Source organism: Branchiostoma lanceolatum, chromosome 6, assembly GCF_035083965.1.
Source record: "Branchiostoma lanceolatum isolate klBraLanc5 chromosome 6, klBraLanc5.hap2, whole genome shotgun sequence".
Lineage (NCBI taxonomy): Eukaryota > Metazoa > Chordata > Leptocardii > Amphioxiformes > Branchiostomatidae > Branchiostoma > Branchiostoma lanceolatum.
In genome coordinates this window covers 4,512,700-4,536,814 of record NC_089727.1, presented here as the reverse complement: position 1 = coordinate 4,536,814, position 24,115 = coordinate 4,512,700, and the positions used below count along the sequence as shown (strand labels likewise).

General features: G+C 39.7%; 1 protein-coding gene across 2 annotated transcripts in view; it reads right to left on the bottom strand.

Moving 5' to 3' along the window:
• The window catches only part of LOC136436224 (uncharacterized), a 113,467-nt gene extending 98,694 nt beyond the window's left edge, over positions 1-14,773 (bottom strand). For both annotated transcript variants that reach the window (XM_066430017.1, XM_066430020.1), the window contains exon 1: positions 14,755-14,773. The gene's annotated coding sequence lies outside the window, so the exon portion shown is untranslated. The remainder of the gene's footprint in view (positions 1-14,754) is intronic.
• Between the last annotated feature and the right edge of the window lie 9,342 nt (positions 14,774-24,115).

Genomic DNA, 24,115 nt, shown 5'->3' with positions numbered 1-24,115 from the left:
CCAGTGAAAATTGCAATAAATGCTCAGTATTTCTGCTGTTTTAATCTAAGTTTGTACAGAAATGCTCTATTTATCAAAGTCTGTAAACAGGATACGTCTATTCATTGCTACCTTGTCCCCCCAACAACCTGGAGGTCAAGGGACTAGGAAGGTAGGGAAACATAAAAAAGTTGTTTTTTTCCCACATATTTCTGCTTTCTCTAGTAATCCTTTAAGGGTAAATATCATCTTTGAAAAGATTTCTCTTTTTCTCTACCAAGACTCTTTACTAAGACTCTCCCTAGGATCCATTTTGTCCCAAAATCTCAAATGGTGACTTGAAACGGACTAATTCTATGTAAAACCCAATAAAATATCAAAATTTCTATCGGCTCCTGTAGACGTAATTACAAAGCCTGTACACCAAATGCAATATATCTTTTCCACTGTCAGGGGGCTGATAACAGAAACTTGTTGCTGTTCGGAATTACAGAAACTAACGAGGCATTCAGGCTGGGAATTGTTACGTCTCCAGTGGAATTCTCACCAATTTTGCCTCCCCTTTCATAGAACGCCTGCTAGATCAGTCGGAAAATTGGGGTGAGGATTTCTTTCAGAAGCATTTTCTTCTGGGAGTTATGATGATATTGATGTCCATGTATTCCATTACAGAAAACACCTTTTGCATTTGTTACATCGCCAACAAGAGAATAGCCCACTCACAGGCGAACTTTGGATGAGATTAGATCATTCTTCTTCAGGACCAATAAAATCAGCATTTCTCCATTGTTCTCGAATTTGCACATTTTCCCATCGATCGCATCAGTGATGCGTTGCTTGCGCAAGGATGTTTCTCTGCATGATGATTATGACCCACTCTTGCAGTGTACCGCAATACACGTTTATGAATCCAATATCTATTGCACCAATTGAAAATAGTTTGACTTTGGAGTTGCTATTCTTGTCTTCCACAGATTGTTGGGACAATTTTAATCTTTTTACTTTATTGCTCGTCATAAAGCAATGAATTAATGAAATACATAAAGTTATACATAAAGCATTTTTTTCATATACATATTGCATTTACAGCAACTTTATACATTTTATCAGCCTAGCTATATACACCCCAGTCATGTATGCTTCAAGGCTTCACACACATTTTCTTCCACGAAAAATTTCAGACTGATGGATATTTTTTAACCTTCACTGCGGCATTGTTCTCAGCAAGGAGGTTTAATCAAACAATTATTTTGTTCACACTCGCGACGCTCATAGGAACAAAGGGAAGTGATGCAGGGTTCCCTACTTCTGATGAAACCTCATTGTTCTCAGCTTTTCTGTGCATTGTTCTTTTTTAAAGTTACCGCTATAGTCTAGTGGTTGAATTATCATAAAGTAGTCATCCTGTCTCAAATGGCATGACATTTGCAGATGAGGAGAGACACTTGCGGAGGCAGGGAGGAGACAAAGAGTGACCCACGGAGTTGCTGGGTCACCCCGAGCAATTCCACCCACCTCAATCCCTCGCATTATCACACACTTGTGTAACCATCAGGCTCATGAGGAGCACATTGGGCAATTTGGGTCGCATATCTATGACTTCACTAGTCCCATTTTGGCAGCCCTCATATACAAAAGAAATCCCAGGATCCATTGATGAGTCCTAGCTTGACACCGGGGGAATTCCTGAGGGCAAGGGAGGCCAGTGTGTCCAGACAAGTTTTAATGACTTTGCCTTTGTTGTAGCCAACTGGTAAACTAGATAATGGCTTGAAACCCCTTGGTGTTGTAAAGTGCTCTAAGGCACACATTGAGCATGGCACGCAGTTTCACTGGGGCAGAACTTTGCTGCGAACTTATGAAGTATATTGGGAAATTTTGCATCGACTACCAATATCACACCTGCTATTGTGCCTGAAGGAATCAGGTACATGTATCTTGATGTAATATCGGAGTCAAAAGGGACATGTTGGTAGATATTAAAAAGTACTACTTAAAGGAGTCCTAAAGTCCAGAGAGGGAGTTATTTTCCAATAGATGATAATTTTAGGAAGTAAAAATGAATGCTTTTTACAGTACACGATAAAGTACCCACTAGTCCTGTGCGCATCAAAAAGCATTCAGTATTCTACTAAGTTCCCCAGGTGACCCTCTATTTTCTAGTTAATTAGATTAAACAACCTCAGTCTATGGCTGAATACAATGTGTCTGACTAGGCCTGACAAAAGTCAGGTTACAAAATTGCATTTTTGTATGTATTCATCAAATTAAATACATAATCTAGCGACAAATAATACCCCCTTCTGGACTTTAGGACTCCTTTAAAAGTATATTTTTACCTTCTGGATAGGTTTAAATCAAGTCTAAAGACATACAAGTACATTTTAGAATTTTAGTATGAAAGATTACAAAACTAGAGAGAAGTTGTTGGCTTCAGTTTGCTTCAAGCACCAGCTTTCATGGAACACAACTTTACCTATTCAGAGCACACAAGTCTAAAATGCATCAGGTCTGTTAATGTTGAGAGGACATGAATGAATGTATATTTTTACACTGAATTCACATGCCGTCAGCTTGTTTTCAACTTCGTAACGTTTCATAGATTCTGAAGTATTTTCTTACAGGGACTGTTTGAGATTTTACAACTTGTCAATCCACATTTTCACCTGATTCTATCTCGTATATCAAAAAGTCATTTGTATAATTTGATTTATTGACTGCCTCTGCATACATGATATCTAATCTAGTTTTACATCCAATACAAATTACACATTATTCTTTCTTAGCCTGAAAGTTCATCTGTGTTGGTAGAAATAATTTTCAGACAAGTTTTAACTGTAATTTCCAACACAAGAAATTGGACTTACCCAAATTTTTTACCGTATGACATCGGTCTTTGTCAAGGAGTGATCCATCCACCGCTAGGATGACGTCACGTTATGCAGATAGCACACGTGACGCCATTTACATGTACATCAGGGCCCTACGACCATCCCTCAACAGAGACGGCGGGCGCCACAGACTTTCCGCTACTTACGATCCACTACTCACGGAGTGACGTGTACTATGTGCTATCTGCATAATGTGACGTCATCCTAGCGGTGGATGGATCACTCCTTGACAAAGACCGATGTGGTACGGTCAAAAATTTGGGTAAGTCCAATTCCTTGTGTTGGAAATTACAGTTAAAACTTGTCTAAGAATTATTCTTTCTTCTGCAGAAGTGTAAGTGATTACTTCCTGTCAAAACCCTGAGGAAAGCTATCCCTCGTTGATTCAGATGCGCACAGAGAGGCAAGATGGGAAAAGTTTTATAATAATAATAATAATAATGGTTTTTATTGGTCAGAAATTACCCGCAATGGCAGCCTTTCTAGCGCTGAATTGATGCAGGGTATTACAGGTTTCACACAATACACAACATATAGAATATCTTATCCACACATTTGTGGAACTGTCGCAAGGGTCTGGGCGGGTGCCATTCGGCGCCACCAGGTGACCTCAATACGACTTTCCCCAACCGAAGTCAGGTACCCATTTACACCTGGGTGGAGTGAGGAAAGACGTGTAAAGTGCCTTTCCCAAGGGCACAAGATCGGTGACATGACAGGATTTGAACTCGTGACCTCTTGGTTCTGAGTCGAACGCTCTGCCTTTGCGCCACACGACCCCGTTTGCTGCTTTGCGTAACTTTGTAGTAATAAATAAGAATAATCGATCCTCCATTTCTAAATAAATGAGATTACAAAGTCATATATGTATGTATGTATCAATAATATTAGAAAGATCTACAATTTTTTGGTTAATTTTCCTTCATTTGGAAAGGAACTGTAGGGTAAAAAGTATACAGAATTATATATTTACTGTTTTGACATCTTTGTGCATCAGTTTGATAATGATTCCCGGGTATATGCGATAGTATAACCCAACATTAGTATGGGACAAATAAAATGCCTCCTTGCATTGATGGCATCTCCTATTATACGCCGATGGATGAGTAGGCTACAATGGGCTAGAGTCTGCGGGCTCTCATATTCTCCTTTATCATCACTCATAAAATGTCCTTTTGCAATTCGTTGTGATTGTTTGGTTATCTGTGTTTGGTGATATGCATACGGCTGCGCATGGCCGTGTAAAAACGCTAACATCTACAGGGGCCTGGTCATAGGAGATTGTTGAACTGTATCCAAGTGTGTATGTAGACTTTGTATAAAGTGTCTTTGTAAGCAAACTTTGAAATAAGTTCTGACGAATAAGTACAGATAAAATTCTTCATCACAATTCTGACTTTTGTCCTTGAAAGTTTCATAATATATCAGCTTAGCAAGCTACCTTTTTCAGGGCACGAAGATGTAAATATTTATTCGAGCAGAAGTTTGAATTATAATCCTAATCAAAACTGACTCCACACTGAATTTGAGCTTTGAAGTTATTTATCTTCAAACCAATGCTTAGAGGTGAATCATACTAAAAGCCATTGTTTTGACATACAATGTAATTTATACATTGTCTCTAACCAATATTGACATCTGTCTCTACCCTTACACTAGCAGCTGGGTATCAGGTTATCCAAGGTTAGAAACCTTCCAGACATCATCATCAATACACACGGTTAATCAATAGATCTCAAGGTCCGCCTATAGCTTGTCACGATCTCCTCTTCTGTCTAAATAATCCTTAAAGGACCTAGAAAAGCATTGTCACGGAACATGGGCACGGCTACGATGGTTCACTTAATCACCCATGTGCCTCTCAGGTATAGTAGATCACAAGAAAATGGAAGGCATGCATTTACGATCGATAAGCGCAGTCATTCCAGGTATAAGGTAACAATGAAAATGTCTTTTCCACAGCTAAGATGAACTCACATAAGGGAGCTATACCGAGTGATTAACAATATTGAATGAACTGACACACTACGGCATGAATATTCCAAGCTTGTTTTTTGCATGAACAGGTGTAATCTTTACAAAGCTGATAATATTTCATGGCCACTTAGCAGTAGAGTAAACCTCCATATCGTATTCAGAATGTAGTCGCCACTAAAACCCTGAATGGGGAGAGGGCAGAGGTGGTTGGAAATGTCCCATACATGGAATGATTTTTAGGGGGTTATAAATAAAGATGACATGGTCCTGACATTAGATACCAATCAGGCTCCTTCAGTCACAACCTATGTAGACTTGCAATCCATCTCTAGACTTGTAATGCAGCCTAGGGTATCTGCCAAGAGCAACTCTTTTCAACACATTTATCAAGTCTGGAGCACGGCTAACCTTGAATGTTTGAAACAAGACATAACTTACAGAGAGCTTTTAGGTATGTTCATAGTGACTGTGACATCAGGGCTGTCTCCAGGACCCGTCCCTCCATCCCGGGACGGAAATTTGCTTGTCGAAAAAATTCCCCTCATCCATCCCAAAATCTGAAGTTTATGACATGAAACTGATGAAAATGCATTTTTGTCAACTTAAGATGACAGGTTTAGTTCTGTAGCAAAAATCAACAACATGGGCTCCCGAACAATGAGTGGGATGGGAAAAAAATCTAAATCTGGAGACAGCCCTGGGAGATAGAGCTTTGTACCTAAACAAGTTTTAGGTACAGGTACACGGGTTAAGGTACAGGTCCGGACCTGAACCTGTACCTAAACTACTTGTTCAGAAAATGGTAGAATTTCAATAAGGACAAAAGCATGTTTGAACTGATAACAACATAATATTTAGTTGTGCTAGGTATTATTTTTATGAAAATAAATGTGTTTCATGTGCTGGAGTATACTATAGATGTGGCTTTAGTGCACTGCCACAGTAATTTCATAGTAATTATATGTCAGAGTGGCCATCCCCTGAGTCAGGCTTGACCTGATTAGTACTGGTCCAGTATCGGTGCAGCAGGGTTCAGGTATTTTGGACCTGTACCTAATTCATTGGACCCGGTACTGTATCGGTACACTGTACTGGTACAAAGCTCTACTGGGAGACATGATGAACTTAACGAAGGAGGAATGGACTGCAGATGAAGGCTGCAGCTTAGGCGGAAGCTGATCGATCCATCAAGAGGAAACATACTAATCCAGAACATAGCCTGGAGTGAGACTTATTAAGATGAACAGAAGATGAATTCATCATTGCCGTCTTATGTCCACAGGGAACACCACATGGCTGGCAGCAATGCCAGACAGCGTGACATGCCGCGTGTTCAACAGAATTTAATACATTCCAGTCTATAGATAAATTCAAATACATTCTAGAAGGAGACAACCCTTACTGTGTACAAATAGGTAAATATATCAAAGAATGTTTAGATCTTAGAACTAGTGATGTAAGTGACACATTAAACTTGACATGTTGAAGTATTCATATACTTGTACTTAGGTTAATCATTTTGTATACAATTGTTTGTTGTTTGCATGTATAGTTCAGTAGAAGACCTTACCATAGTTGCTGTACTTTTGTTGTGTCAATAAACTTAAGGATTCTCTGTCTGACTCTGAGCACTGTTACATCAACGATGATTCATGTCAGATTCAAGAGGAGCAGCTGCAAGTTTCTGGTTCTCTTATGAAGAAACTTATGTGAAAATGATTCATAAAACATTGTATGGAATAGATTTATAAGAAAAGAAGATTCCAGACGAGCAGCTGCGAATTTCTGGTTCTCTTATGGAGAAACTTATGTGAAAATGATTCATAAAACATGGTATGGAAGAGATTTATAAAGAAAAGAACATTCCATCCAACCATCAGTCCTGTACCTTTAGTTCGCCGTATGGCCAGCACAACATTACCACTGAACATTTATCTCTTTAATAGCATTGCACAGTAAAGTTCATAGACCTAGATGATACCATTCAAGCTAGCTACTGTTTTTTCTGTGTGGCTTTTTCTTCATTTACCAGGTACACTCTTCTTGTGTGTGTAAAACTTGATAGTGATCACTTTTCTTCTATTTTTCGATTGTCAGAGAGTTTTGATTTCAACTCTTGTCTTGCACAACTTATTTTTCAATAAACAATGTGATAAGATACTGCAGTATACAGATGATATACATGTATTCCCAACCGAACATTCAGAGTAGTACTACCTAGTACATGTACCAGTCCAAATACCCTTATACTGAAAAATTTAAAGCAGGAGACTCAACAGACCTATCAAGTAGGACCCAGGGCAAAGGAAAACTGCCAACTTGCAGAGAAAACGACAGAGAACACAGGCCGTACGCCCATCTTTCTGTCATTCTTTAATCTCAAGACAGTCACATAAAAAAACTGGTGATACAACTATTTTCTTCCGCCTTTCCAGTTGACTGGTAACCCAGGTGTATGCTATACGACTGGTAACACCTCTGTTGGTTACTGCAATTTTTTCATACAAGCCAAATTGAAACTCCAGGACAAACATTTATCACAGAACTACTGTACCGTATATGAGGAGCCACTGGCAAAGGGACAATTAAATTGCTGCAACTGATGGCTGAGACAAATCGTCCGTTATCCCTTGATTCAATTAGCTTACAAATTGGAGTGGCATGCTGTGTCAGAAAAAGCTTTGTGCCCGGGGACGCCAATTAGTCTGGCAGTTCCTACAGATCAATACACAGGAAGATTACACATAAAAGCACTTAATGCTTTAGAGTTTAATATCAAGGCCATTAAAAGAATGTCAAGCATGCAAAGCAACTTAGAAAATTGAGCAAAAGAAAGCTACTTTCTTTTGGCCCTCTCTTGTCCATACTTCGCCTCAAGTAATCAAGACTTCCTGTAACAGAATAGAGCAACTCAAGTCACCTAATTTCACTTATCTTAGGCCACACCAATTCAATTTCTTGATTAACGGATTTTTTTTTAAATTTTATCAAGAGGAACTTATTAAAACAGAAGGGTGGGATAAAAACTTGCACCTGACCCTGTTCACTCCCTGAAACTGTGTGCACCAAAGTACAAAATTTCCTCTGAGATTCTATTTTCATGTTAATTTCCAATATAGCATTTTTTTAAATCTAGAAAGAAATTTAAATGGTGTGGCCTAAAACTAGAATTCCTCTGGAATTCCGGGATCTCCAAAATATGGCAGATGTTACTTAAAGATACTGCTATGGGAAGGATAATGGAGACAAACTATCCGGAAGGAGCACATAAGCTACAACATATTAAAGGCGATTAGGAAATTCTAACTGTGTAAACGAGTCTCAAGGGATGTGAACGGTGCAGTGGTAGATTGTAATTTACTACTGTTAATATAATTGTAGTTGAACAATTGCTTGTAACACTCTCTTAGGGATGATACCTGTCTGACAATTCCATGACAATTCCAGGAAGACATTGCTATTGGGACAGTTTGACCTCACTCTCAGTGATCCATCTCTGAAGTATGGATGCATTACTTAAACCAACGTTCAGGAGGTTCAGGTCCGGCTTCGAATACAAAGGTTTAGGTTCGGGTCCGGACCTAATATGTTATAAATGTTATGAAGGCATAACATGAGCAACTTGGCTAAATTAGGATGAAGACTTTTTGATAAAGACAACTATAAAAGACAGGGCGTACTGTAGCTGTAGATTCAAATAAACTCAACCTTGTCAGGTTTATTCACTGGTATGTTTTGACACAATAGTGCAAGTGATCCCAGTAGAAGTAATTGTAAGGTAGTGTAGTCTTTACACCGATTCACTTGACTTCTGAAGCAGTTTAGGGATGTGTTTTTAAACTCACATTCAGGTTCAGGTCTGGATTCAAATCACTGAGTTTAGGTTTTTTTGGACCTGAACCTAAACGTTTTTATGAGTCCGGATTCGATTCAGCGTTTAGGTATGCATCCCTACTCTGAAGTATGATGTTTCTGACTTAATTAGGGAGAAGAGATGCTGCTTCAGTTTTAGTCAGATAACCCGTAATCTTGAAGTAGCCTTTGGGGCTGAGAAGAGAAAATAAATCCACAGCTTTAATGATCGACTGCTGTTTGATGGATACCAACTTCTGCATTGAACTCTGTATCTGATCTGTATCCATATAGCCGTTATAACCGCCATTAGGCGTAACACACCAGCTTAACCAGAACTGTATGTATTGATTCATTATGAGTACAAGTAGACTAGTTCCATCACTGCATCTAGCTGAGAAAACTTCCTCCCAAATTGCCACAAAACACCCAGGTCTAACAGAAATGAGTGTCATTGTCTATCTATCACAACAGCACTGAACTTCAGAGCAAACATCCCTGCAGATTCTAGATTTCTCAACAGAGCGGCAAAGGAAGTTCTTAAATTTTAACAGCCTGTTAGTGGTGTCAAACTGTGCTGCATGTACTCATTGGAGCCACCTGTGGATCGTGCTGCTCTTTTATAACTGTGCAGCCTGTGGGGCATCTCCAATTTAGAGGGGAAAACTGATCTAGACCCAGTCTGCCACCTTAGCTGGCTCTTAGGAAAGTGAAAGAACAACATCATTAAAACAGAGCTCCTATGGGTAACTTTACAGTGTTAATAAGAGAAGTGTGTGACAGAATACTGTACAGAAAAATTTGTATAAGAACTAAGATATCACCACTTCTTCTCCTTAAACGAAAAAACATTTGAACATGTTACAATAAGGTAAAATCTCATTGTAGAGTATTAGAATGACAATTTATGATAAAGTGACAGACAAGCAATAAATCAAGGATATTCAAACCTATTTATGGAATGGTTGCTAAACTGCTAAACACAAGAAAAGTTAACTTTGTAAAATCAAATTTGATAAATCGTTTCTCATTGAAAAGCAATTGACAAATCTTTATGGGAAATTATGGCACTTTTGCGACCTGTCCACATACGTAGCCTTGGCGCAAAACCCATGAATGTAGTAGATGCTGTTGTCATCATCGGCGGTACAACTAGATGTGCAATCATATCAAACAGCATATTATTGTAACAGGCATTAAAAAAGCTTTGCAATGATGAATAATGCAATGAATTTGATATAGTATAAACCGAGATATGATGGACCAAAATCAAATTTCCAAACTTTCTGTACCAAGTTTAGCTGTTGAAGTTTATTTTCCCCTCCACCACTTTCCAATAATATATACATGTAATGCAATGAATTTGATAAAGTATTAACAGAGATGTGATGGACCAAAATCAAGTTTCCAAACTTTCTGTACCAAGTTTAGCTGTTGAAGTTTATTTTCCCCTTCACCACTTTCCAATAATATATAATGCAATGAATTTGATAAAGTATTAACAGAGATATGATGGACCAAAATCAAATTTCCAAACTTTCTGTACCAAGTTTATATAGATGTTGAAGTTTATTTTCCCCTCCAACAGGCAGCAGCTGGGGCACTAAAGGGCCCTAAATAAGCTCTCTAATGACATGTAATGCAATGAATTTGATAAAGTATTAACAGAGATATGATGGACCAAAATCAGATTTCCAAACTTTCTGTACCAAGTTTATATAGATGTTGAAGTTTATTTTCCTCTCCACCAAGCAGCAGCTGGGGCACTAAAGGGCCCTAAATAAGCTCTCTAATGATATGTAATGCAATGCATTTTATTAAGTATTAACAGAGATATGATGGACCAAAATCAAGTTTTCAAACTTTTTGTGCCAAGTTTAGATGTTGAAGTTTATTTTCCCCTCCAGTAGACAGCAGCTGGTAATGGAGCATACAGATTGGTTGGTCGAGGAGGAGCACAGGACTCATTGTCTCTAAATCATTGTCACACTAATGGGTCCTGCCCTGGCACCATCTGGGCAGGGATCTATAGATTGCCCATTCCCTTGATGTGGGTCGCAGGACAAGCGCCTTCGACTAACGTAGGATCTAGATCACTTTTGCTACCTGCTGATATATACAGAAATAGGAAAAAAGGAACAAGGGCAAGGTCATGAGGGAACTGAAAATCACTGACATTTTTTCATGAAGATTGTTCATATTCTATTTCTATACTGCCATCTTTTCATTCTTTCTGGGTCGCAGGACAAGCTCCTTCGACTAACGTAGGATCTAGATCACTTTTGCTATACCTGCTGATACAGAGATAGGAAAAATTAAAAGGACAAGGTCATGATGAGGGAACTGAAAATAACAGACATTTTTTCATAGAGATTGTTCATATTCTATTTCTATACTGCCATCTTTTCATTCTTTCTGGGTCGCAGGACAAGCGCCTTCGACTAACGTAGGATCTAGATCACTTTTGCTACCCACTGATACAGAGATAGGAAAAATCAAAGGACAAGGTCATGATGAGGGAACTGAAAATAACAGACATTTTTTCATGAAGTTTGTTCATATTCTATTTCTATACTGCCATCTTTTCATTCTTTCTGAGTCGCAGGACAAGCGCCTTTGACTAAGTAACGTACAAGTAGGATCTAGATCACTTTTGCTCCCTGCTGATACAGAGATAGGAAAAATCAAAGGACAAGGTCATGAGGGAACTGAAAATCGCTGACATTTTTTCATGAAGATTGTTCATATTCTATTTCTATACTGCCATTTTTTCATTTTTTCTGGGTTGCAGGACAAGCGCCTTCGACTAATGTAGGATCTAGATCACTTTTGCTATACCTGCTGATATAGAGATAGGAAAAAACAGAGGACAAGGTCATGATGAGGGAACTGAAAATCACTGACATTTTTTCATGAAGATTGTTCATATTCTATTTCTATACTGCCATCTTTTCATTCTTTCTGGGTCGCAGGACAAGCGCCTTTGACTAACGTACATGTAGGATCTAGATCACTTTTGCTACCTGCTGATACAGAGATAGGAAAAAATCAAAGGACAAGGTCATGAGGGAACTGAAAATCACTAACATTTGTTCATGAAGATTGTTCCAATTCTATTTCTATACTGCCATCTTTTCTGAATGTTCCCCCAAAATCATTGGTTTAATTTGGAAAAGGGAAAGGAAAGAGACCAGTTGAAAGGTAGCAGCACAAAAGTAGCATACTTGATCCAGTAGTATGTAGTGAGTAACCATGTCTTTGGATTTGGGGTACATTCCTTTGCATGGTACATAAGCCAGGTGTCCTAACACCTTGAACTCATTAGAGAACCTAGAAAAACACACTTGGGCCACACCAATTTATTTTCGTGGTTAACGGAATAAAAAATTCTTTTTAAAAAAAATGCTAGATTGGAAAATCAACATGAAACAGAATCTCAGAGGAATGTTTTTACTTTGGTGCACACAATTTCAGGGAGTGGACAGGGTCAGGTGCAAGTTTTCAACCCAGCCTTCTTTTTTCATGATTTTTTGTTGTTGCTAGAATTTAAAAAAAAAATATCTGTTAACCAAGAAATTAAATTTGTGTGGCCTTATTGGGATTAAAGAGCACTTTTTCTTTGACTCAGGAAAACTTTCAATTGGTATTTTCCCTGATGGTAGTAACATGTTAATAACAGACTTTATTTCTAAGCACAGCACGCACCAGGTATCAGGAAGGTTATGGTCTGGAATTCCCATCAGACTGTACATTGTTGCACACTTTGCCATATCTACCTGAGTAATGGTTGGTCCTCGTAATTCTCCACTCAAAACTTTCCCAGAAGCAACATAAAGGTCATTCTCAAGAGATTTTTTCAATTAGAAGAGGCTATTTGAGAACATCTGTCATCCTTGGTCTAAAGCACAACTGCACAAACATGACTCTTGATCATTCCTCTTGGCTTGAGATGACATTCTCAAAGACATGAGTACTAGCAAAGTTTCAGATTTACAATATTTTGAAACTTTCTATTGGCCACACCAATTTAATTTCTTGGTTAATGGATTTTTTTCTTAATTTTAGCAACAACAAAAATCATGAAAACAGAAGGCTGCACTTGCACCTGACCCTGTTCACTTCCTGAAATTGTGTGCACAAACTTTCCTCTGAGGTTCTGTTTTCCTGTTGATTTTCCAATCTAGCATTTTTTTAAAAATTCCATTAACCAAGAAATTAAAATGGTGTGGCCATAGCTTCAAAATATTTCAATGTCTTAAGTACCCCATTCAGTTCAAGCTGCTGTAGATGCAAAAGTTTATGTAAGTTTGCAGTGGCTTAATGATTGCAGTCAAACTCAACAAGGAACGTCCATATACAATTATGTATAATACCTAGCCAGATTCATCAATATTGTAAACATCTGGATGCATCTGCCTCATACTGGTTCTAGAATTTATTTGGAAAATATGAAATAGAAAAGCAATTAAAATTCAACAGGTATACCCATACTTGCAATGTAAGAGGATATATGCATTATACATCAGAATAATATTGGCCATAGCTTTGCTTTCATTGCAAAAACATGCTCAGTAAGCTGGAACCTTTTCATGTTATTTACTTGCAGTAATACTTCATTCCCCCAGGAACTGTGAGGAAACCGACCCTCGAGACCTCGCTTCACGGGCATGAGCTTTTAATTTCAGAAAAGCTGATGCTGAATGGGGTTCGCAACCCTCCGATTTATAATTGAAAGGTCCTTTATATGTAGCCACAGTAGGATACACTTCATTTCATCCTCCCTGCAAGGAATCCTGTAATCTGTACAGGGCTGCCTCCAGGTTTAATTTTTTTTCTGTCCCACTCATTGCTTGGGAGCCGATTTTTTTTATTTTCATTGTTGAATTTGTCATTTTAAGCTCAGTTTTATCTCATAAAATTGATATTTTCGGGACGGAGGATTTGAATTTTTTCAGTCCCAACAAGCAAATTTCTGTCCAGGGGAGACAGCCCTGATTGTGTACTACACTTGACCCAACTTTTGAGAAGATTACAGAATGCACATTCATGTATAGGCTTAAAACAGAAGCCTTTACCTTACCCTGCTGAAGCAGCCTTCTGGCACCAAATTTGTATTAGTTACATGGCAAGGCAGTAGGGAGAAGGTTAAATGGTACCTAAAGGTAAAATGCACAATCATTTGTTTGGTCACAAGAGCAATGAGCTGAATGCATACTCTCCAAGCAGAGGGTGGGTCCCGTCTGGTTTTTGACATGTTTTTAGGCAATTTTGATGGGCTTTCTACTTTGTCTGTGTTTTTTTCTCTCTATAAACCCCTTGACAAAGTAGAAAGCCCGACAAAATCGCCTAAAAACAGGTCAAAAACCAGCCGGAACCCCTCCTCTGCTTGGAAGGACTGAATGCACATTTCATCTCCACTGAACTTAGACCTTTCCATGGTGCTGAAATGTGTTCCAATTGACCTCTAACCTTTATAGCCACAGATTTGATGACGAAAATGTTTTCTATATTATGGTATTTCACAGCTTCAGCATCCCTTCCACTCATATTAGATGCCTTAGTTGGTCATTGCCATTCTAAGCAAAGACTAAGATTTTTTTTTAAAAGCACAAGAGAATCTGATTTGCTGCAATTCTGGTATGAATCACCAGGTGGCATGACCCACGGTCCACATGGTGAATCTCTACATAACACTTTGATGTACAGCAGAAATAAAATCTGTCGTTCCTTTCTTCAGTTATTCTCCTTGGAAGATTTTGACAAAAACGCCAATACAGTTCCATTGACACATACCAGGGTGCCCAAAATTGACCTTGACCTTTGTTCTCCCAGCACCTACCCACATACCAAATATTATTACAATCCATCTACTAAACGTTCCTCAGTTATGCTGACTTTAAGCATCCGGACGCACACACACACGCATACACACACGCAAACACACTCAAAACAATATCTCCATGAAAAAATGGATTCTTAATATGTTTATGTTTTAAGTTTACTTGATATATATTTGGTGATCCTAAATTGAAATCACAATAAATGGTTTGCCTACCATATAAATTGTATGCCTCATGCCAGCAAATGGACAAGGCCTGCAGTTGTCTTCTCCACCCTTTCGACTCCTTCCAGCAAATTCAATCACTTGACATCCAGCAGGAAGAGACTGGGCCCTGTACTCTCACAGTAAGTCTGTATGCCCTGAAGCAGAGAGGAATAGAAACAGGAAAGTTATCTACCAACAGTCGGTTCCTGATTACTTGTCGGCAGATGTATGTTCTCCGGAATCTATGAAGCATGCGGCAGTCTCGGTCTGAAACAACAAATCTATCGGTTTGTTGTATCAACATTTCTCAGACTTTGCTTTGACATTGATAAGTCAACATGCATGTACACTCACTTATTGGAAATCGATGTGTTTCTTCATGAAATATATAAAGCACACAGGATACAGCTTGGTAATACAACTTGGAAATCAGATTGGTGGCAACCGAGTTTTCTTGAGATGCAATGAATAAATAAATAGATACAGGGGTACTGTAATTCTTGATTTCTTAACTGTAACTTAATTTTAGCTGTTCTAACAGTCACTATTCAACAGCTAAAATTTCATCATCACAAATATTTGATCACTAATATTTGAGACAGTAATGTTTGTTCCCACCGTTAAAGTTAGGTGCAGTGACCTACTCCATTTTCCCCAACCGCTACATTTTCCTGCCGCTATATTAAAGTGATTTACTGTAGATAAATACAGCATTGTTAATATAGAGTCTGGTTGATCAAGTGATATGTACAAAGAGTACAGCATCATTGGGAATCTGACTACCTATCAGCAAGGCCTAAAAGCATTTCCAGTAGTCTAGTACAGCAAGTTGAATGCTAATGTGCCACACATGAGAATTGGAGTGAAGTATTGGAAAAAGTGTGAATAGAGATATTTCCCCATTTTCGACCATTTGTAACAGTGCATGGTCACATCCAAGCATGGATCTCTTTGCATGGATGACATGGCGTTCAGAGGTAATAGATCTGGCTTGTCTGAGACCTGCACAGATGTTAGATGGGTTAGAACAGTACAGATCAATGATGGGCTGACAAGGGCATAACCTTCCTAACACAGTACATGATTACATCTTCCGCTGTGCAGAAACACATCGCTCATCTTCATGCCCACAGCAACCACAGAGAACATTTAAGGACAGTCATAGTTGAATTATTTATTAAATTTTCTTTGACCCATGCAGTGGATACAACTCACATGGAACAGATCTAGAAAGTCCAAAAAGCTAGTAAAACAGCATGGAGGTAAATTAGAAATGACAAAAATCCGCCCACTGTGAGAACAAATTTGACAAGGAAAACATACCGTTTTGAAAAGAGGCCAATGCCTGGCAGCCTTTGTTTCAGTCTGACTTACAGCCAAGAACTTCCTATCCTAACATCAGAGTGAATCTTTAGTTCCATTGAATTCCATTATTTTTACATCTGATGCAGCTTTTTCTTTGTTTCTTACTCAACTCATTTCACTTTCATGTACCTGTACCTGTATCCCTATTTTGTGATTTGACAAACCTGAAGTCATTTTTCATGAAGTGTAATATCTGACCAACTGTATCCCAACCAGTTGTTGACTGTGGGCTACAGTGGTATGCTTCAATTTATGATAGATTGATAGAGACTCTAAAAGTAAGCTCTCCATCTGGGATGCTTATAGTTATGACATTAGTACTAAGATTAGATTAGTACAAAGACACCGGAATTGAAGTGGATAGTATGCTCCAGGCGATGAAGGACCGAAACACTTGGGCCGCCATCTTGACTCGTGAATGGAAGGTCTCGCCATAAGCAAGTAAGCAAGTACTAAGATTAAAGTCGTACAATCTGATGCAGTCACTTCATGGCTCCAAATTCTCTCTTTCTGGGACATTTGATAAATGTTGCTGGGAATATTTTAGTCTCATGTGGATTTTACTTTAAATATTAGATGTAGAATGAGGGATTAGGACTCTTTTAACTTTAGACAGGCAGTAATATTGAAAGGTAATAACAGTGCTACAGATACTGTAATGATGAATTGGTGACAAAACTTGTAAGTAAGAATTACTGCTTGATGCGATCACTGAAAAAAGGAAAAAGAGTAGCATGAAATCAGCACACTGCAGAGGTATCCTATTCAATCACGCCTAAATATCTTTGATTTATCTCATTTACTTGCTTAATGACAGCTATCAAGCTCTTGAATTATAGAACACACAATGATCTTTTTGTGCTTAAAATGATATCATTTTCCAAAAAAGAGTAGTCAGACTCTTAGGCCACACCAATTCAATTTCTTGGTTAACAGATTTTTTTTTAATTTTAGCACAAGGACATCATTAAAACAGAAGGCTGGGGTGAAAACTTGCACCTGACCCTGTTCACTCCCTTAAATTATGTGCGACAAAGTACAAACTTTCCTCTGAGATTCTGTTTTCATGTTGATTTTCCAATCTAGCATTTTTTTAAAATTCTGTTAACCAAGAAATTGAAATGGTTTGGCCTGAGATATATTCTTTGAAACATCACAATCCATTTGTCCTCTGTTGTTCTCCATCTTGCGTTTCTACTTATTTTTCTTCTAATTCCTTCAATACATCAGTCCACCAGGCAGTCCCTTTTACTTAAAAAAAACCTACCTCTGGCTAAGAAAGTAAGCCAAAAACAACTTCCTTGTGGCACAAACAGGATGTAGAGACAATTGAGAAAATCTTGCCCTTCAAGTTGGCAAATCTGAGATAACCGAGTATCGATCTGCAGTCGCCGCAAAACATGCTTTGTAGGACGTGAGTTATAGACCGCCAGAAGGGAAACCAGAATATGAGACAAATCAAATCCATAGCATAAACCTTCAGTGGGGGAAAAAGTTTTCTAAGGTCTCATGTTTGTGAGTATATCCATGGGCTTGTCCTTGACACAGACTTCCCTACTGGGATGGCTTGCATAGAGATAAGAACAAATACTTACAGTTCCAATAAATCTCTAACAGATTGTCATGCCAGGTGAACGGCCTCCAACAACGTTAAAACATACTATCAGGTAGCGTACATAGTCCAGTGGTTAGCGATCTTGCCTCTGGAACTAGAAGCCCCGGGTTCGATCCCGGCTGTGTCGCTCAGCCAACATGCACGCTGTCTTCCTGTCACGACCAGTGGAAGATTAGCTCATCAGTTCATTGAGTTCATTTGAGCTAAACTGGTTCGAGATCACTTTCCTATCCTATCCTATCCGTCAGGAATTTAGATACAGAAATTTGAATTACTTTCTTGAGTTTGAGTTTATTCAGATCCATGTCCTTGATTTGTTGGAGCTTGATTTACCAAACAGGACCACCGCATCGTCCCAAACCACAACAGTTTTGCTCCCTCCACACTCGATCTTTAAATCGGCTCAAGTTATTACTCTCAAGCTGCTCAAGGTGTGAAAATCTGAAGTGACATTGATGAATGTCTGCCAGATGCTCTGCTTTCAAAGCAGCTGTTACACCTAGCTAAAATATCACTGTGTCGGTTGACCCCTCCCCTCACCAACATTGATCACCCTTTCTGGATAAAACACCAATGAATTCTCTGATTTTCATTGATAGAGAAGCTGGTCAGAGGTACAGTGCACGGTCATATATATACCACTCCTCTAAAAGAGAACAGACAGCGTTTAATGGAAGCTTTTGTGATGACATCGGAAAATGCCAACACCATGGCTACGGTGCGACAGTCCTGACTATAAATCTCCATATTTGGGCAGGTGACCTTATTGCAAAAGACTATCATAGTTAGCAATGTCAGAAGTACTTTGTATGTGTTGAAAAGACAAAATATTACCTCAAGGCAAGTTATGATGTGATATCAGGAATAATGCAGTTAAGGATAGATAAATGTCATCCAGGTATTTATCATTAACTATATTAATGGTGTAAACAGCTTGCCTTGACATCTCATGATCACGGAGGAGTCACATCCAACAATGCCGGGAACACTTCAAGATTACAACAGTAACTGTTTTGTTTTTTTGTATTGCATTAGATTACAATAATTTGCGTAACCCACCAGGTTTGTACTGAAGAGTACAAGCTGCTTATCCACACAGATTCATTTGATCCACTCACACCTGGAAGGACCCCTACTCTTTTTGATAAGACTCAGAGTGCTGGTTCTTTTACATGCTCAAGGTGTGGCTTTCCTCAAACAACGGACCTCCATTTAACCTCCTATCCAAGGAACATCTCTAATCTGAGCAAGGTGCTCATTTTGACCCGAGTGAAGTGAGGAAAGTCATGTTAAGTGCCTTTCCCAAGGGCACAATGTGGACGGGGCATGTCAGTAGATTTAAACCAGGGACCCCCGGGTTCTGGACCAAACACCCTGTAAAGCCACTGTTATCTGCAACAGAAGACTGGTCATGTCGCGAAACAATCTATGAGTAAGAGGAAATCACTGCAAAAGTTCTCCTATGACATACATGGGGTGGTCCTTCTCTTAACTCAATAATACTGATTAGTGATTGGGAGGGACTTTGAACTAGAAAATGGTGATCTCGACTCTGTCATGATTAGGACCGAGTGATGTGGAGTGATGTACTTGCTTTATTTCCTTTCTTAAATTTCCACAAGAATTAAAACAGCAAGTCCACCAGTTTTGCAGTGGCTCAAAGTTTAAAATGGGACCAGACTAAGTTACTTGATTCAGTTTACGATATGCGGTGAGCTGACATAAAAGGTGTCTAGAGCAGTGACAGCTAAGCATTTAACTTGTGGTAGCTGGAACCTTGTTTTTAGCAGCTGCACAATAAAGTATCATAAATTCTACTATTTATCAATTATGCAGAATGCCATTACATGAGATTTCCTCATGCAACCATGCATTCCAACATAAATTACTAACATAAAACTCTCTACCTTGATGTAAATCAGGGTTACAAACTTTGCAGTCAATAACCTCCTAAACGTATGAAACAGCAAAGTGAAAAACAACCTAAAATTCTCACCAAACATTGACACTTAGAAAAGATGGTGGAAAAAAACGTAGGAGAGCAAGGGGCCTATGTATTCCTTGCCTAGGCACTTAGGCAGGGAGGCAAAAAAGATGTCTTTATTTCAAAACTTCAGATGAATGTATGGATCGAATTAGAGCTCTATTTCTGAACTTCAGATAAATGTGCACTCCTTGACAAACCCAGGCAGGAAAACAACTCTGCCTCAATAATTCACACAAATGTGTGGACCCAATCAGGATAGAACCACTAGCCTATCTTGCAAATGCAGATGAATGGATGTAATCAGCGTAAAAAAGGGCATTTTCACAAATTTACATGGGTGTAGGAATCCAATCTGGATGAAAATATATAGCAAATTCAAATAAATGTCTGGACCCAACCCGTCACAGGTGAAAAGTGACTTTATTTTAAAGTGTCTGGATCCAATCTGGGTATAAAAAAAGAGTCATTTCACAAATCCATACAGATGTGGCTGACCCAAGTCGCAAACACTTGGAGCTAACAAACCAATTCTTTGCTCACTTCAGCTTGAGATGTCAGCATCAGAAGACATACCCATCAGTGTATTTACAATGAATAAGGTATGAGATTCATAAAATTCTAAGGCAGACTGACAATGACAGAAGTACACTGCCTGTACAAGCTAAATATCCAACAAGGTCCCATATTATGACAGTCAAACCTGTACAAGTGACCACCTCTACATACATCACTTGGCCAACATGACCACTTTTAGCTGGTCACTCCAGAAAATTTTTCAATTAGCATATTAGCTTTCTATATACCATAGTGACCACTAGGGGTGGGTACCGGTACCGTGTACCGGTACAAAACAGGTATTTCTGTGTGGACCGGTCCAAAAAAAAACGGTCCGGTAAAATCAGTGGACCGGACTTTGGACCAATCAGAAAATTCACAGTACAAGACTACCAGCAGGCGGTCACATAATGAAATATAATAATGTTACTGGTCTAAGAAAATACAAAACAGCAGATTTAACGAGTCGTGGTTGCTCTTTTTCGAAGATGTTAGCTGTGAATCATATCTAGAAACACCTGAAGGATGAGTCAACACACGGAGAGGCGAGTACAGTTAATTTTAAGACAGTGCAAACCAAAAAAAATTATATCGTTCCAGACATGGTGTTATTGTCCGACACATGCATACTTGCAATCAAGTAAATCACTCGCCAAAATATGGTGAACTGCCACACTACTATAATCAGGTCCAGGTCCGGACCTGGACCTGACCCTCTGGACCTGGACCTGGACCGGACCTGAATTTTCTGTACCGGTACCCACCCCTAGTGACCACCTGTCCACACAGGATTTTATTGGTCCCCAGAGTGCCAGTTTTAACTGTAACAGCTGTATCTGCAGCTGAATGCACGACAGTCAATATCACTGCAAAACTAATCCCAGCATCTCCCAGCAATTTCTGGCAAGAGCGGCATTAATGCTGGTGACATCCTCGTCGGGAGCGACCTGGAAAAATTCAATCACAGCCAGGCGGTAATCAAACTAAGCCCTCCTCGGTACTTACAAGCACAAGTACACCACCCAGCAATGCTGGCCAACACTTTGGAACACAATCATAATAGGCAATGTTGTAATAAAATTCAGGCAGCCTGAGTTTTTGAAACACAACCTGCTGCCAAGTGGAGCAGATCAGCACTAATTTTCTGCTCTCCTCTGTAAAAATGTGTGGGTTCAGAACGGTCCTGGCGGGTCAACATGGGTTAAATAGGGTGAATTCGGGTTTTGAGGGTTAAAGTGAGTTCTGGTCAATTTTTAGTGGGTTCATAATTACCATGGTCCAGTGACTATGAACCCTCATTAGCAGGGAGATGGGTTCTGATGGGTTCCGGTGGGTTAAAATGGGTTCAGCCCGCCGAACCCTCTGGCGCTGCAAACACTTAGTCATTTTTTGGTGCCGTGCCTACAAATTTGACCAAGTCCATAAATGCGAACCACCTGTGCCAACAGCAGCCGTGCCGCAGCGCCCCCTTCTGTACGCAACAGGCAGCGACCGAAGCAGTGATAAAGGTCAGCTTGGGAGCTAGACGATCCTAGACAGCTAACAGTGGCTAAATCAACGCTGTCCCTTGGAAATCTACCCTAAAGATTAATAAATAACTAAATAATCGCTGGCATTCCTGGACAAATACAACACATGGGCTTCCTTATTTCCTATGGAGTTATGGATAGAAGAATTCAGTTAAACTTAAAGAAAATAATTCGGTCAGGTTAGTCTGCACATTTGCCCTGTGCGGGCAATGTCCGATACCCAACGGTGGCCCGGCAAATTATCACAAAAAATGGTCAAATAATTGATCATTACCATTATTGTACATTTGCACAAGGACATAAAGCTGCACGTCTACAAGAAGTCCGCGGCCCAAAAAACAAAGGTTGTCTGACAAGTGACAAGTTTTGTTTTTTGGGGGGGCCGCGGGTCTTGTTTACATCGCAGCAAGTTGCCCCGCGGGGAGTACTGTATTTACACACTGATCACAAGGTCTCGCACAGCGCGACTGAACGATAGTCCTCGAGTGATTTACGCCGACACGTTATGCACTTTGCAGGCCTCCCGGGCGGCGCCGGCGATAGTTTTTTTTGGGGAGCGCTGATTCACGATTTTCAACTTATCCGGGCCACTGGATCTTTTGCTGAGTTACCCGTATTGCTGGCGAATCTGAATTGCCTTCTACATCTCGACCATAGTTTTAAGTATAGTGAGAACGTACGTATTGACCAGTCAGGAATAGTACAAAAATTCACGGGGAAGTTTCGTACGCCAGGGAAGTGGACTCGTCCGACTGCTGGATCCGATCGGGAAAGTGATTGGCATGTGCGGTCTCTGTGTCAACTTCCAAACAAAGGCGGTTTTACTCCCTGATCGATCATATCAGCGTTGCGTGTGGTTGTGAGTGTTGTCTCAAATAATGTTCTGAAACCTGAAAAAGGATGTTGAGGAGAAACTTTTCGGGAATATGCAGCAACGTTTCCCCAAAAACAATTCAGCCAGGAAACAATAACAACAAAAATCACATTCGCGCGGTGACAACTGAACACGAATCTAACATTTCAAGAAATGTTTAGAAATTCGACAACATTTTATTCTCATCTTATGGACATCAAGAAAAAGGGGTGCTTTTTCCCCTACAATGTAAAACTTGTCGGATTTCTAATACAACTGTCTCGTTTTCCTCTTCCAACGGGAAATGAGATTGCTCGGTGTTATCACAAATCTCTGAATTCGTCAAGAAAGGGAATACAGTACTAGTCTAGTAAATTTTGGCCAGGAGAGTCAGTCCACACGAAGGTTTTGCCCCCTCGGACGAACAAACCCCCTGGTGGCCAAATTCTCCTGGCATTGATCATTCTCCCAAATCCGGCGCTGCTACTGAACGCTTAACGGTAAATTCAGACCAGCCGATAACGCTTAACGGTAAATTCAGGCCGGCCGATAACGCTTAACGGTAAATTCAGCATTTTTAGAACATGGGATACCCCTGAAGACGACAATTTTTTGCCACTAGTCGTCCTGATGTTGTGGCCTAGTACGCTATGCCATTCTCGCACGCCTGCTCCGAACGCTTTAAATTCGGCGGCGACAGGAAACTTCATGATCACAATGACGAGCGCCGAAGGCGCGACGAAAATTTTGAAATCTTGACCCTCTGAAACGCTACTTCCTGCATTCTGAGGGGAGGATTTTCCTGAAGAGTTTCAGCTTGATTTGTGAGGGGCGTCACGCCCTCCAGACCTCGCCGGAGCTGCGACATGCTCCCGGGCAAAATTCTTGACACCGCTATTTCTTGCATTTCGATGGGCAATTATTACTGGTAATTTAAGTTAAGTTAAATGATGTCTCTGTTTGTGAAAAAAATACAGACGAATTTCAGCTTGAGTTTGGGGGGCGACGCCCTTCTGACAATATTTTTCGACGGAGGCCTGGCATGCACCCGGGGAACATTTTAAAATCTTGAACCGCGAAACACTTAATTTCCTGAATTTTGAGGAGAAAACTTTGCTGGTAGAGTGAAAAATAGAAGTGTTTCAGCTTGAAATTTTGTGGGGGGCACCCTACCGACATATTTTTGCCGGAGCCGTGTTCTCCCTGGAGGAAACGCTTTTTCCTGCGTAACGAGGAATTACTCAATAACGCTTAACGTTGAATTCAGGATGACAAATAACGCTTAACGAGGAATTAAAACGACCAGTAACGCTTCACGATTAATATACCGATAACGCTTAACGGTAAATTCAGGCGGCCGGTAACGATTAACGGTGAATTAAAATCGCTCGTAACGCTTCACGAAAAAGGGCATGCAGACCCTCATTGATTATTCTCCCAAAGCCGGCGCTGCTACTGTAGATGCA